Source organism: Aotus nancymaae, unplaced genomic scaffold, assembly GCF_030222135.1.
Source record: "Aotus nancymaae isolate 86718 unplaced genomic scaffold, 86718_ANA_hifiasm-v0.15.2.pri h1tg000058l, whole genome shotgun sequence".
NCBI classification, from domain to species: Eukaryota; Metazoa; Chordata; class Mammalia; order Primates; family Aotidae; genus Aotus; species Aotus nancymaae.
In genome coordinates, this window is record NW_026988472.1 from 9335138 (window position 1) to 9352438 (window position 17301).

Below are 17301 nucleotides of genomic sequence, written 5' to 3' on the forward strand. Positions count from 1 at the left end.
GTCTGAAAGAAAAGTTTTCCAAGAACATAAACCTAGGATGGGTAAATTTTGGGGGGGCCAATCTCCCAGTGTCTTCTCTGGGAATAACAGTAAGTTCCCAGATTTGGTCTGTGTGTCCTATAAGTCAATCGTAGTGCTAGCATTCATTGCAAACCAGATCAAGAAAGTGGTTTCAACCCTGTGGCCCTTGTTACCTAGTTTGCTGTATGCTGTCACGGCATGTTTTGGCACTCTTGAGGCGTTGTGGCTTAGTAGAACAAGCACAGGACGAGGTGTCCTTCTGGACTCAACAGTCAAAGCTTTGCCTCTTACTAGTCACATAGCCTTAGGCAATCCTGCAGACTGAGCCTGTTCATCTGTAAAATGTAGCTAAAAATTACCCTTACATTGTTTATAGGTTAAACTAGAGGAATCCATGTGATGGTGTTTTGCACAGGGTGAATTTTGTTACAAATGTAGATATGTAAATGATATGTGACTCTCAATGCCAACCCTAACACAGTTATGAGTGCTCTCTTGATATATTTCAGAACTGAAAGCATATCCTCTGAGTATAGGACCCAGAGAGACACTTTTTGGGGGAAGTTAAGAGGCACACGGGCAAACTTTGCCAACTACTCCACAATGCCTGACCCAGTCAGATAGAAGTAAAACAAGCTTCTTCAAAGCAGGACCTTTAAAACCCTCTAGCTGGGCTGGAAGCTCATCGAACCTTTTTCAGTTTCACCCCACCCCATGAAAATCTTTATAGTTAAGCCATCATAGATCTTTCTCTTTGCCCTTGAAGAAAATCCTTAATAAACAAATCTTGAGTCCCAGGGCTACATTTCTAATGACTCAGTCCTCCCTGAGCACAGCTGGATCCCATAGCAGTTTACTTCCTTGATTAATTTGGCTCTTACCTTGCTCCTGATTTTTATTATGAGGCAGCCATGGGGATTCCTTAAAACGTGGAAATAGAGCAAAGGAAGTTACAAGTTCTGTTAAATAAAAGGGGTTGGGGCAAGATGGTCTCTCAGGGCCTTTCCAGCTCTGACGTTTGAGAATTATACGAACAAGTTTCTTTTCCATAATTTCTCAGGGAAACTTATGTGGATGGAGTAAGTTCAGGGTGAGGAAACTTGATTTTTGCCAGAGCTAACTGACAGATTCCAGCAGAGAAAGGAATGCTTTGGGCCACAAGGACCCTGACAAGGGTCTGGCAGAGCTCAATAGCCCTTGGGGTTTATTCCTGGAGAATAAGACCCTGGCCTTTGACCTTTCTAAATGAAGAAGTAATCCCAGGCATCCCAATAGCAATGTGGCCGTGCTCAATGCCAGCAGCTGGAAAAGGACAAGGATTTCTACTGAGCTGAGAGTCCGGCATATAGTAAGAAAGGGGCAGCCGGGCGTGGTGGCTCAAGCCTGTAATCCCAGCACTTTGGGAGGCCGAGGTGGGTGGATCACGAGGTTAAGAGATCGAGACCATCCTGGTCAACATGGTGAAACCCCGTCTCTACTAAAAATACAAAAAATTAGCTGGGCATGGTGGTGCGTGCCTGTAATCCCAGCTACTCAGGAGGCTGAGGCAGGAGAATTGCCTGAACCCAGGAGGCGGAGGTTGCGGTGAGCCGAGATCGCGCCATTGCACTCCAGCCTGGGTAACAAGAGCGAAACTCCGTCTCAAAAAAAAAAAAAAAAGAAAGGGGCGAAAGGAGCAGAAAAGGATATCACAATTCCTCCTGGCAGGCGGTACAATTGGCTTAATATTAACAGTTTTGGTGTCTCTGATATCAGGCTTCCATATCAAAACAAAGTTATAAGCAGAACTTGTCTGGGAGGTTATTACAAGGCCAGGACTAGGCTGGAATGAGGTGAGAGAGGTACTTGCCTCAGAGATCAAAAAACTCCGTAATCAAATACTATATAAATAACTAAAAATTAATACAAAAAAATCATGATGAACAAAATTTCAAAAATTTTTATACACAGGATCAGTAACAGAGCTATGCCAAGCCATAATGGAGCCTGAGACAAAAGGAAAAATTAATTTGTAAGACTGATTTCATGGGAGTAATGTTAGAGAAACAGGAGCCTAAGAGAGCCAGGGTGACATCATTTTAAAATCAGCTCCATCTTAAAACTAGCGAGACACATCTCTTGCCAGTCACGGCCCATGGTCAAAAGATGTTTATGGCTGAGGAAACAGCTTAATAATACCTGTAAGGATGAATGCCCATGACAGCAGAATGTCCAGATGTCCCAATATCACATAGCAATATCTGCTTTTAAGTTGATTATAGTCATGCTTTGATGTGCTTACACACTAAAATGCCAAGAATAGTTTTCTTTACATCAGCAAAATAAATTGTCATGCTGTTAGCCCACCCGCACGTAGACATAATTTAGTTTTTCCATGGATAATAAGACCGCTACATAAGAAAACTTAAAGGCAAGGCATTCCTCCTCTTGCTTTCTGAGGACGCCCTACTCTGTAACTGAGCAGCGTTCAATAAACTGTCTCTTCTCACCGCACTCTACGACTTGCCTTGATTTCCTTCTTGCATGAGATCCAAGAAACCTCTCTTGGGGTCTGGATCAGGACCTCTTTTTCTGACAACAGTAACACTTTCTGGGAGATTGCCAAGGCAGCATTTAGAGAATGTGTTGCCCTTAAAGCCTGTATCAGTATAAAACAAGAAACAGTGACGTCCTGCCTAAAGAACTTAAAATCTTTAAAGTAAAATAAAATCCAGGCTTAAACTAAAATCCAGTGTAAACCCAAATCCACGTTTGCCTCATGTCAAATAACAAAAGATTATAAAAGGGGAAATAAAATTTGAAAAAAGGAAGAAGACCAAACAGGGAAAGCAAAGTTTTGCTTATGTCTTAAGAAATCAGAAATCAGAGATGGGGTTGGGGAGGGTAGGTGTTACAGTGTTTTCTCTCTTGTTTAACATGATAAGAGCACATGTTTCCCAAAAAAACCTCATATTGGATTTATTCTGGGTAAAAACAGGAGCCACACAAGATTGCTCATGTTATAATTCTACCTTAAAACAATGCTAATAATGAAAGAAGAAAAATAAACAAAAAGTAGAAATATAGGAGTGATAGAAATAAAAATGCCACTTTTGCAAATGGTATATTTGTACATCAGTGAAAATCAAATCCCAAATACCAACGGCAATGAAGGAGTTTTGCAAAGGTATTACCAGGAGATACTGGTGAGCTGTAAGAATTTGCCTTTTGCAAAGGTATTACCAGGAGATACTGGTGAGCTGTAAGAATTTGCCATCAATTAAAACAGGTCCAGCTGCTTTCTCTCCAGTGACTCAGAGACATGTAAAAAGTTCACTGCTTTTCCCGAGCCAAAACCTCTGTGGCGTCAGAACATAAAATAAATCTAAAAGAATCTGTTGAATTCCTATATCATAAGGCCACCCTGCCAGAAAGCGGAGTCTACTTACAATTGTGACAGTAATATTAAACATTTGGGCATTAAAGGAGGCAAGAAATTACATTTACCCAGCACTTATTGAGTACCAAACAGTACTCAGTGCTTTGATGCTTTCAAAAACCTTGTGAGATAGTTTCTTGCTAGCTGCTTTTTATGGATGAGAAATTAATGAGTCAGGCCTTTTGCAAGGTCATCTAACCAGTTAGTGGGAGAATTGGGATTCAAATCCAGGTTTGCCTCATGTCAAATTCTATCACATTGTCTTCCCATTAATCCAGATCCATGCTTATTAAAGAACAAACAATAAAACAAAACATGAATGGGAAAAAATAAAGGAAAACAGATGAATAGTAAAAATAGACCATGCTCTTGACTGGTAAAACTAAATTCAACAAAACAACACTCTCTAATTCAACATATAGGTCTTATATAGCACTAATTCAAATATTTATGGGATAGTTTCAGTGTCTCTTTCAAGATATTTATTAATTGCAAAGGGAAAAGTAGTAATTTTACAATGGAGAAACCTGTTAGTCACATCTTAATTAGATGGTCAAGGCCAATATCACCAGGAAAGACATAATGATATCATGTATCTCCTGATACAATGTGATAAGAAGGGCATATCGCTTCTGTGGCATTCTTGTAAAAAACACATAACCCTCATCTAATCATGAGAAACCATCGGACAAACCCAAATTGCAGGGCATTCTACATAATACCTAGCCAGAATTGACTGCAGAGGTCTCAAGGGAACACTTTAGGGTGATAATAATGTTCTATATATCTTGAGAGAGGCAATATTTAACACAGGGGTCTATGTTTCTCAAGACTCATTAACTTGTATGCTGAGAATCAGTGAATTTTATTCTATCTAAATTATATCTCAATAAAGTTATTTTTAAACTGTTTAAACTTAAAAAGTACTTAGAAGGAAAAAAATTCCCTTTCCAGTGCTAAAAGTTTCTTTGCTCTCCTGCCTCTTTCCAGAAACTCTCAAATTTAGCGAGTCTTTCTGACTTTGGGCTCTGAGCAACCATTACCTTACAACCCTCCTTCCTGCTACATCCACTTGTCTATGGTGGCCCAGAGTAGGACCTTGGAAGTCCCCTCTTCATGAGGACTTCCCTCCCAGAACCTAGCTACATATCCAAGGTGAGAAGGTCTCTAGCTTAACTCCTTCTTGTCATGAAAGTCACTGCCCCAGAAGAGCCCTCCTTCTTTCACTGCCTTATCTCCCATAGTTACTTTGTATCGCATTGCCCTGTTTAATTTTTATTGCTTTGATACATACCTTTTATTGTTATCTACTTGCTTACTGATTGTCCTCTTCCATAAAATGGTAACTTCAGGAACACAGGGACCTGTCTGCCTTGCTCACCACTGTACCCTCAGTGCCCAGCACAATGCCTGGCACACAGTAGCCATTCAATAAATGTTTACTGAATAAGTAACAATCCATCTATTTCAGTGTCTTCTGGTGAGGAAAAATAACATTGAATATGGGAAATCAGAAAATTTGTCATTAACCATGGTCATCTCACTTCATGTAGCCAAGTCTTAGTTTCCTTACCTCAAAAATTGGAATTCTAACCAATAATCTTTTATACCTACCTCTTTAGAAGTGTTATGTACATCAAAAGAGGTGATTATGTTTGAAAATATACCTAAATGTGCCTATTAAAGCTTCAATATGGTTGGGTATGGTGGCTGAGGCCTGTAATCATAGCACTCTGGGAGGCCAAGACAGGTGGATCACTTGAACTCAGGAGTTCGACGCCAGCCAAGAAAACATGGTAAAACCCCATCTATATAAATACAAAATTTAGTCAGGCACAGTGGCACTTGCCTGTAGTCCCAGCTACTTAGAAGGCTGAGGTGGGAGGATCACCTGAGCCTGGGATGTTGAGGCTACAGTGAGCCAAGATTGAGCCACTGCACTCCAGCCTGGGTGACAAGACCTTTCTTGAAAAAAAAGAGCTTTGATACAAAATAATAATAACGTCTAACATTTCTTGAGCTTTTACTGTGGGTCAGGCATTCTTCTAAGTGCTTTTCAGTAGCATATCATGTAATCCTCCCAAAAGCCCTCTAAGGTAGGTATTACTGTTATCCCATTTTGCAGATGAGGTGATGGAGACCTGGAAAGGCTGAGTAACTTGCCTAAGGTCACAGAGCTAGGAATTGGGTAGAGCTGTGATTCAAAAACACAGATAGGCTTCAAAGCTTCCATTCTATACTACTTCATAGAACACCAGGACCTTGTGCATAATGTCATATATCAGGATAAATCCTGGCATAGTTCAGGTAACACTGACAGAATGGAGTAGAAACATCTAGGAGGTGACAGGAACCTCTAGAGTAGAGTGGGTGGTTGGCTGGAAAGAATCCACACTGGTGGACAGGCACAGGTTTTCAAAGGATATTACTGGCATAGACCACAGCCCAGAAGAAGGCTGAATGCTATCTTAAGGAATTTGGCATCCCCCAAAGCAAACCAACACAGTTCCTGAGACTCACAGAGCAGACAATATCCCCAAGGAGAAGGATACTTAATGTTCAAAGTGCAGCCTCACAGAACAAGTATGGAGTTTGCATTTGCTCCCAGGGCTCAGGGCTGCTCTTTGTTGGGGGTGGAGGGGAACCAGAGCAAAAGAGCAACAAAAGACAGACTGGCACCCTTGCACTCTGTCAGGAGAAAAGGACAGTTCCTGATGGTATCCAACCAGTGCATGCCAGAATATGTGAGGTAGAAGGAAAGAAGGGGTTACAGACAGTTGGGGTGATCAGGGAACTTGCCAATCAGTAGGAAAGGATTTCAACATTTGAATAGCTATGGGGCTGTGCTGGTGCCTCAAGTCTGAAATGCCCCTCCCAGGGTAGAAGATTTTTACTTTCTCTTACCTTCCTGAAGCCTCAGGGCCTGGCTAAGAATTTAATTTTAGGTAACACCTGGGGCGAGCCCAGCTGAAGAAAAGGTAGAAACCCATGCAGTTCCAGCCTCACTTGATCACACTGTCTTATAATATCTTGTTTCCATGTCTGCCTTTCCACCAGGCTACAGATAACTTGTAATAAATGAACAGATAAGCACCTAACACCTACTAGGCAGCCAGCCAATCAATGTTTGCTGAGTAACAGATAACTGTGTGCTGAGCCAGGCCCTCTGCTAGGCTCTTCTTACAAATTGTCGCATCTGATTTTCAAGGCGCCTCTGTTGGTAGCCCCAATTCGCAACTGAGGAAATGAAGGCACAGAGGATCAGAAACTTGTCCACATCTGGGATGAAGCCTAGGCAAAATGAGGCTGGAGTCTGTACTCTTCACCACCACACTTGACTTGAGTGGCTGGTGGGTGCCCATCCATGTGCAAAACTTCAGAGGTGAATAAAGACATGGCTTGCTTAGGAATCCAGGAGACATATGGCACCAGAGGAGAGGGTGTGTGAAGGGGAAGTGAAGGGTGACAAAGCTAGAAAAGTTAGTGGGCATCAGATTCCTATGTGGATTCACTGCCAAGTTCAAGGAGAAACCATTTGAAGGGTTTGAGCCTCACAGTTTCAGAGTAAACTTTGTGTTCTGGAGTGCTCACTCAGTCTGCTATGGGAAGGATAGATTGGAGGGAGCCACATGCTGCTTAACTGTTCTTTACTTCCTTTGCTTATTTCTGTTTTTTTCCCCTCCTTTCATTTTTCCTTTTTAAAATGTCAGGTTCATTGGATTTTACTAAAGGTTAAAAGGATTTCTCCAGAGCTGAACCAACGCACCTCTTGGGGGACAGGTGGGGGAGGTAAAGGGTGCTCCCTTATGACCTGCTGAAAAACCCCAGCTGTGATGGAGACAGTTGATGAAAGGGAGGGTGCTAGGTTTTCATTTTCCTTCCCTAAGGTTACACTTGGCCTCCACGCCTTTATTTGCCACTGTCACTCCCATCAGATGCCAGAAACAGTAGAAGGCAAACTCCATACTCTCCCCCATCTCCAAATGCCAAAGGGATATATTTTCTATGACCTTGACATGGTTTCACACAGCACTTCCCAAAAGATGATAAATCATGTCCCAGAACTCAGCAGGAGAGGAAAGCAAAATAAAACACCCTGATCTGCTAACTTTCCTCTGGGGGGCTGACAGTATCTGGCTCCCAAAGGCCCTGCTTTTGGAAAAGAAATTTCTCCTGTTGGAGATTTTGGGTGCCTTTGTCAATGAGTCCTGTGGCACAGACTATCTGCTGGAGGGAAGGGAGGACTTGCCAGGAAAATCTCCTCTGGCACCAAATGGTCCACTTCTGAACTGATAGAGCAACTTAGTTCTCCCCATCCTGATGCAAACCCTAACCAGGCACACCTAGAATGACTTGTCGTATCTCTCTATCCTCCTTTGAGTCCAACCTTTGGGTTCCTTTCCTACTTCTCTGGTGCTTTCTCCCAGTCTCTTTCAAAGAACCCTCTTTCTCTGACCATCTGATAACCGCTTACCTACTCAGGATCTATCCTTGTGTTGCTCCTCTTCTCACCAGTCCCACTCCCTAGCTGCAGCCACTTTACAGAGGGTGGGTGGACGGGCCTAGCTGCAACATTGCCAAAGAGAACTCATGCCAGAGTTTGGATTCTGGAGAACGGCAAGGACCATGGTCTGGAGGCAGAGGAGGGTGTGAGATGAAGTTCTTTCAGTGGTATTTCTTCGCTGGGATCCCACAATGTTTGAAATATAGATTCCCAGCCCATCTGTCCCATCCCAACTCCAGGGAAATTCTCGATTCCGTTGTTTGGGGTTGTAAAACAAGCATGTGTATTTTGCAAAACTTCAAGTGATGTCATGTTACTCCATTTTATTTTGAAAAAATTAAAACTTATGGAAAAGTTGTAACACTAGTATAATGAGTACCCATATACCTTTCATCTACTTCAACAATTGTTCATATTTTGCCATCTTGCTTTATCTATCCAGCACACAACTAAAATTGTGTGCATATATATAATAATTATTATATAAAATTATTATTTTGCTGAACCATTTGAAAGTCAGTGTAGACATCATGATATTCAATCCTAAATACTCCAATGTGTGTCTCCTAGGAGCTAGGACATTCTTCCACATACAATTCATAGTCAATTTTCCTTAAATATGCTAATAATAGTCTCTACGGCTGTTCCCCTCTGCTCTATCCAATGTCCCCTTAATCTCCTTTAATCTAGAAAAGGTCCCAGACATTTTTTCCTGTCCTTTAATGACATTGTCACTTTTTAAAGAGTCTAGGCCAGGCATTTTGCAAAATGTCCAAGAGGTTTTGGTCCACAAAGAAGAATGAGAAGAGTGAACAGCTTAAAGAACAGCTTGGAGAGGTCATGACCAGTCAGTGAACTGAAGGTCAAATTGGAGAGAGCACCACAGGTTAGGAACTACATGAAAACTGGAAAGCAGTCAGGAGTGAAGTGAGGAAGATTAGTGGCTGGGTAGGTAGGTTGCATGGCTAAAAACATAAGGTCACAGTAGCCATTTGTCCTGTGGCTATAAATACCCAAACATACACAGCAGTGACTCACACAGTGATTTCTTCCATCCTCTCAACAGTCTCCTGAATCCCAGGGCCTTATAATTGAACTATCTACTGGACATACACAGATATTTCTTAAGCAAACACTATGTGTCAGACAGTGTTGTAAGCACATTGCATGTATTATCTCATTTAACCTCCACCACAACAAACTCTCCAGGAGGCAGAAACTAGGAATGTCTCTCTTTGAGGGTGAGGAAACTGAAGACAGAGGGGTGGCAGCTTGTTTGCGGTCAACACAGCTAGTAAGTGGTGTTACCAGAATTTGAACTCCAGAGGCTTCACATTTCTAACTTTTATATTTTAAAGTATTATTCTGTAAAATTGGCTTTTTCCTCTTTTGCTTTACAGTTCTATAAATTTTAACACATGTATATATTCATGTAACTACCATCACAATCAGGATACAGAATATTTCTATCACCCCCAATAAACTCCTCTGCTGTCCCTTTAAGAGTCATCACCCCACCCCACCTATGGAGACCGTTGCTATTCTTTATTCTGCAGCCTTGTCTGGTCTCGCAGCCACTCAAAAATCTCTTTTTTTTTTTGAGACGGAGTTTCGCTCTTGTTACCCAGGCTGGAGTGCAATGGCGCGATCTCGGCTCACCGCAACCTCCGCCTCCTGGGTTCAGGCAATTCTCCTGCCTCAGCCTCCTTCAAAAATCTCTTATAATTCCCTTTCCTGATGTTTGCTTTTGCACAAGCTTTTTCATTTTCCTCTAATTCACTTGTCTCCATTGGGTATTGGATTCCACATGAGTCAAACTAAGAGACAGCAACAGATCTGTAACACACTTTAAGTGGTTTTATAATTTGGTCTTACAGAAGTATACAGTTGCCTGGATAATTCACAGTCATTTGCATTTGCATTTTAATCCAATGGGAGGAAATAAGAATAGAAACTATGCACTGGTGGCCTACTGCATGTCAGCTCTGTTCCCATGGCTTTCCGTATCACTTAATCTCATTAGCATTCCTATGGGATGGGTACTATCATTACCCTGTTTCACAGATGGGAAAACCTAGAATCAGAGAGATTCCCTGATTTGCCAAGATTAGTAGAGACTTCAGAGCTGATATTCTTATCACATATTCCGTGTTTGAGAAGCTAGGAGTTGATAACACTTTCCATTCACACCAGGCATGGTGGCTCCCGCCTGTAATTCCAGCACTTTGGGAGGCTAAGACGGGAGGATGGTAGGAGTTCAAGATCAGCCTGAGCAACATGGAGAAACCACATCTCTACAAAAAATACAAAAATTTTCCAGGTATAGTAGCACATGCCTGTAATCTGAGCTTCTCTGGAGGCTGAGGTGAGAGGATCAACTGAGCCTGGGAAGTGAAAACTGCACTGAGCTGTTATCACGCTACTGCCCTCCAGACTGGGTGACAGAGTAAGATCCTGTCTCGAAAAGAAAAAATTTACACAGTGAAAGGATAACTCAGGAAAAGATGATGAGCTATCCTGTCCTTATGCTTTTAACATCCCAATATGTGGTCTCCCTTAGACAGTGGCCAACTGACAGTCTCTCTGACTGTCACTGTCTGACCTTCCATCCAGCTTTCTAGTTCCATAAAAGTTCAATCTGGAAGTTCAGCCTGCACTCCTGGTGGACGCTTTTAGAGGCTTTCTCCCCATTCTTGTTCAGCTGGCAAAAGGGGAGTGTCAGTGTGCCTCAGATCCCTCTCTTCAGGTTTTGGGATTTCCCTGTGTTCTCTGGAGTTAGATTGTCTGACCAGGAAGAAATACATTCACCTGATAGTCCTACCAAGTCATAGGTAAGCATGGGAGAAATATGTACATACAAGATCAAAAGTACCTCCATATAGCTAGGCCTCTCCTCAACACATACTCACACGCTTTCACACACACTCATACTTTCTGAAAAAACATTCTAAGGCCAACGTAATGGCAACATTAAACAGGAGCTGTGGGGAAAAGCATCTTCGGTTTTATAATAGAAAGGCTGTGGAACCTGTCAGACCTGGGCTCCACTCCTGGTTTTGCCACACACTAGCTCTGTGACCTTGAGCAAGATGACCGCTCTGTGTGAGCCATTTTCCAGGGGATCCATGTGGCCTTCTTCTAAACTGTTAAGCCCCCGTCATCCCTTTAATCCCCCACCATGTCTCCAATCATGTCTCCAATCATGTCTGCTCCTGTTTTGGATTCTTCCCCAAACCCAGGCATTCATTCAACTTCTTTTTTTTCTCCTTCAAAAAGCCTCAGGCTTCAGCTTTCTCAAGATTGGCTCAAGTGTGGGATCCAGGCCTGCAGGTCTCCCTTTCCTTGCTGCCCCCAAAGACAAGCAACTATGGCCTGGCACATGGGAAATTCTGACTAATCTGGTACTTTTCATTATTTTCATTCAAGGATTTTGCTGTCAGCCCCTTCAGGAAAACAGAGAGGCATTCACAGAAATTAATAACACTGGAATATTGACAAAATTTCCAGAATAATAGAAAGTCTCAACATCACATGTTACACCTTAAATATATTCAATAAAAATAGACACAGATAATGGATGCTTGGATGCAAGAAAGGGGGAAAATAGACATATGTATTTTTTAGAAAGAAAGCTCTCTGAGTCTCTGTCCCTGTTGTTTTGTCCTTGATGCTCTTGCTAGATGCTACCCTGAAGCTCCAGGAGCCTTCTGTTCAATTCCATTTCTCGAAATAGAGCTCGCGAATTCTCTCATTTGTCACTGACCACCTGCGTAATCTTGAGCAAGTCACTTAACCCAAATCTCAGTGGATATAGTATCTCCTGCTGCTTATTTCCACTCACTTTCTTCTTTTCTCAAAAACAATCTTTCTCTATGTCATTGTTCCCCTCATCTGGAACACTCTCCCCAACTCCTATTCCCAGTCTTTGCACTACTAGCAACTTCATCTTTAGGTCTCAATTTAAATATCCCCTCCAAAAGAGGCCTTCTCTGCATGCCAAGTCTAAAGTACACCCTTTACCCTGTGACTTTCTCTCTGTATTTTCTTCCTAGCAGTTATCACAATCCAATGGCATCAAAGGATTTTTCGTTGTTTGTTTTTTAAGTAACTGGGCCAGGCACAGTGGCTCATGGATGTAATCCCAGCACATTGCAAGACCAGTGTGGGAGATTGCTTAAGCCCAGCAGTTCAATAGCAGCCTGGGCAACATAGGGTAACGCTGTCTCTACAAAAACATGTTTTAAAAATTAGCCAGGCATGGTGGCATGCACCTGTGGTCCCAGTTATTCAAGAGGTTGAGGTGGGAGGATCTCTTGAGCCTAGGAGGTCAAGGTTGCAGTGAGCCATGATCCTGCCCCTGCACCTAGTGTGGGGGACAGAGTGAGGCCCTGTCTCAAAGTAATAATAATAATAATAATAATAACTGGTGGTGGGGAGTAGAATTTATTGAAGATGGAGAGACTGAAGGAAGGGTCACACTTTCTCTTCTCTGTTTTGGATTCTTCCCCAAACCCAGACATTCATTCAGCTTTTTTTCTCTCCTGAGCTGTATGCTCTGGCTGTCCCAAGCTCCAGATTCTTCTCTCTCTCTCATCAGAATTGTCCCTAACCCCCACATTTACCTCAGTTTCTTAGCCTCTGGAGAGTCTTTTTTTTCTCTAGATAATTATGTAAAAACGGACACAGCCTCATTTGCTTCTTTCCCTGCCACATTTTCCCTACCACCACCAGAGATAAATATTATTATGCATTTGGGATGTAATGTTTTGGTTCAAGACTGTGGGCTTCCTGAGGAAAAGAATTCAACTCTCATCTTCCACATCCCCTACCCCAAGCACAGGGCTCAGTCGGTATTTGATGAATGCAGGGAAGAGTGGACTTTCTGTTTTCCTTTGCATACTCTTTATTGGTTCCACTCTCACAGGGGCAGGAGAAGGTGGGCTCAGTCCTATGAGGGATACAAGAGCAGTGCCTACTTTTGAGGTACTTATGATTAATTGAGGAGAGAAGACAAACGCACAAGGCAGTGTATTCTAAGGGCCACGTGAAGGGACCAAGTATTGTTGGAGTTCATAGGAAAGACTGGCGTAGGCCCAGGAGGTCTCAGAGCTGAAGTAGTATCTAAGTTGGGTGTTAAAGAAAGGGAAGGTCTTGGTTAATCATCTGGTAAGTAAGGAGAGCATTAGAGGACAAAAGCAACCCAAGCGAGTAAGTGGAAGAAGGAATAGAAATACTTCCTTGGATACAGTGGTGTCTGGTAGGTTTCTCTCTGATAAATCATCATCTACAATTAACTGCTGATCTATGCCTGGGGTCCCCAAAGCAGCCTTTCATTCAAAAGCAGCTCCTCTAATCACCACTTGGGGATTCTAAAGGCTAGCTCACAGGTCGCTAGTTTCACAAATAGTCCTAAATTGTATTCTGGATCTGTTGTATGAGTCCAGTGGATGTGTACTGAGGAATATGATGGTCTGCTGCACAGGCGGGGCCTATCCAGGAGTGTTAGTAGCAATATAACTTGATATTTTATTTAACAAACACTTATACATTCATCTATAATATAAACATATAAACACATGGCATTTACTAGTGCTAGGTATTATTCTAAGTACTGCAATATATTAACTCATTAACAAATATCAACCTTGGGCAAGCGTAGTGGCTCATGCCTGTAATCCCAGCACTTTCAGAGGCTGAGGTGGGAGGATCACTTGAGACCAGGAGTTTGAGACCAGCCTGGGCAACATAGTGAGGCCTCTTCCCTACAGAAAATATAAAAATTAGCCAGGTGTGGTGGTGCACACCTGTAGTCCCAGCTACCTGGGAGGCTGAGGTGGTTGGATCACTTGAGGCCAAGAGTTTGAGACCAACGTGGGCAATATTGTGAGACTTCATCTCTACAACAAATAAAACAAATTAGCGAGGCATAGTGGTGGTTGCTGTGGTCCCAGTTACTCAGGAAGCTGAGTTGGGAGGACCGTTTGAGCCCAGGAGTTCCAGGAGTTCCAGGTTACGGTGAGCTGTGATCACGGCACTGTAATCCAGCCTGGACGACAAAACGAGAACTTGCCTCAAAAAAAAAAAAAATCAGGCTGATCTGAGTGCAGTGGTGTTTACAACTAATGATCACAACCAGTTATAGATTTTTTTTGTTGCTTCTTTACTTCCACTGCTTCACTTGACTAGAAAAAAAAAATTCAACCTTGTGCTGGCCCGTGAGGCAGTTGCTATTATTATCCTCATTTTAGAAATGAGTAAACTGAGGCACAGAGGGGGTTGAGTTACTTACTTGTGGCCACACAGGTAGTGAGCAGTAGAGCTGAGATTCAATCAGTTCTTAACTGTTATACTATAGTGTCTCTCATTACAAAAAATCTTTGATGAATGATTGAATTAAGGTCCTTTAAATCCAGTTAAAGGAATCTCGAGACTATTCTTTTTCTTTTTTTTTCTTTTTCTTTTTTTTTGATCAACTTACTGATTAATATTCCTTTCTTTAAATAAACTTCTTATTTTAGGATACTTTTAGATTTACATAGAAGTTACAAAGAATTCACGTATACCCTTCACCCAGTTTCTGCTTTTCTTAGCCTGTTACATAACCAAGGTCAAAATTTAGAGATCAACATTGGTAGCTTCTGTTAACTAACTTCAGACTTTATTCATATTTTTTTACCTGTTTTGCCACTAATGTCCTTTTTCTGCTCCAGGATTCAATCCAGGATACCACATTTCAATTAGTCATTGTGTCTTCTTACTCTCCTCTGGTGTGTTAGTTTGTCAGCTTTTCCTTGAAACTAATGACCTTTACAGTTTTTAAACATATTGGTCAGGTATTTTGGGGAATGTCCCTCAATTTGGGTTTGTCTAATGTTTTCCTGATAACTAGACCAGAGTTGTGGATTTGAGGGCAGAATATCACAGAGGCGAAGTGCCCTTCTCATCTAATGGTGTCAGTGGGTACATAATATCCACATGACTTAGCATTAGCAAGTTAACCTTAATCACTTGGCCAAGATAGTGTTTGTTGGGTTTTTCTACCATAAAGTTACTGTGTTTCCATTTCTATATATATTTCTACATTATGGATGCATTATTTTGAAGTGAGTTATTAAGTCCAGCCCACACTCAAGAGGGAGGGTATTAAGCTCCACCTCCTAGAGTAAGGACTTATCTAAATATATTATTTGGAATCATTCTATAAGGAAAATTTGCTCTTTCTCTCCCATTTATTTACTTGTTCAATCATTTATTTATATTCATCATGGACTCATGTATTTTATACTTTGGGTTATAATCCAATACTATGTATTTAGTATTGGATTATATATGTTATTTGGATTAACTACATTATTTCTTCCTTCTTGTCCTCTCTGTTTCTTTGAAAGGTTACTGACTTGCAAATCCACAATTCCTTATTTGTGGGCTTGTTTAAAGCAGAAACTATCTGAATAACATTCTGGTAGACAGTTTGGGGAGGATGTGCATGCATGCACCTACTTTACAAATAAGGAAATTGATCATGTTAAATGAGTCAAGCATGCTTATACAGGATGTGACGGAATCTTATACAAGAATTGTCTCTCCAAAAATCTCAATAAGTAGATTTCCATTATCAGCCTTCACATCTCTAGTGACATGAAGCTCATTAGCTCACAAGGCAGCTCTTTTGCTGTAGAGTCTGCTCCATTCCTAGTGGGACTGCAGGCATCCAGGTAGTAGAATTGGGAGACGGAAAGTGAGATGGTGGCCTTGTAGAGAGCAGACTATGAGGGAACAGCTGGCAAGAAAAGGGATTTGACTCGAGAGGAAGCAGCAACTGAATCTAGGGTGGTAAAACTGAAAACTGGTGTGTTTACCAGGATTTCAGGAAAGCAGTTCTCTGCCAGGCTGACAAAGTGTTTGCAGAGAGAGAGACTTGTAGTGACCACCCCCCACCACAGCCCATGCCCTAGCTGTCCACTGTTAACATCAGTAGACAACTTTCAGTTATTTTATTACTCTCTTGGCCCACCCCCTGTATATCCACTCTTAAATATAAACTATATTCATCAAGGCAACAAATATTTCTTGAGCACCCACTGTATATGCTGTTGCCATGGATGAGTTGGAAAGGCAGTGTGTGTGTATGTGTGTGTTTAGGAAGTGTGTAGGTAGGTGTGTAGGAGGTGACAAAAGACTTTCTGTTGCTCATATACACTTGGAATAAATTAATTTAAGTATTTCCGCATCCCTTTATGCTTGATTTTTAAATGAAGTATAGCTGATTGAGACATAATTCACACAGCATACAATTTGCCCATTAAAAGTGTACAGTTCAGTGGTTTTGGTATATTCACAGACGTGCATAACCATTGCCACAGTCAATTTTAGATCATTTTCATCACCTCAAAATGAAACCATTTAGCTATCATTCACTATTCATCCACCCCCTTCCCCAAGCCCTAAGTAATTACTAATTTACTCTCTGTCTCTATACATTTCCCTATTCTGGGCTTTCATATGAATAGAATCGTATAGTATGTGGTCTTTTGCAACTGGCTTTTTTCGCTTAGTATGATGTTTTCAAGGTTCATCCATTTGAGAGCATATGTATCAGTACTTCATTCCTTTGATAGCTGGATAATATTCCATTGTATGGATATATCACACTTTGTTTATCCATTCTTCTGTTGATGGACATCTGGTTCATTTCCACCTTTTCACTATTGTGACTAATGCTGCTATATATATTCATGAACAAATGTCTCTATAGGCTATGTTTTCATTTTTCTTGGGTATATACCTAGGAGTAGAATTGCTGAGTCATATGGTAACTGTATATTTAATTTTGGGGGAACCACCAGACTGTTTTCTAAAGAAGCTGGACCATTTTGTGTTCCCATCAACAGGTTATGAGCTCTCCCATTTCTCCACATCTTCACCAATACTTGTTATCTGTCTTGATTCTAGACAGCCCAGATGGTATGCAGTGGTACCTCATTGTGATTTTGATTTGTAGAATCCTTGAGGACTCATGATGTCTGAGCATGTTTTCATGGGCTTATTCAGCATTCTTACATCTAATTTGGAAAATCGTTTATTCAAAATCTTTGCCTGTTTTTGAATTGGGTTATTTGTCCTTTTATTATTGGATTGTAAGGGCTCCTTATGTATTCTAGGCACAAGTCCTTTATTCTTTTTCCCATCACTTGGCTGAGATTCATGTCTGGTAGGAAACCTTACAAAACATACCTTGTTTTCAAGTTGATAGTGTAGGGAAGAAACAGCCTCAAACACAGAGCTGGAGATGTGGAGAAAGGACTTTCAAGAAGTCTGGCAGCCCATGAAGGGGTTCCTAGGCCAAGGGGAGGCTATA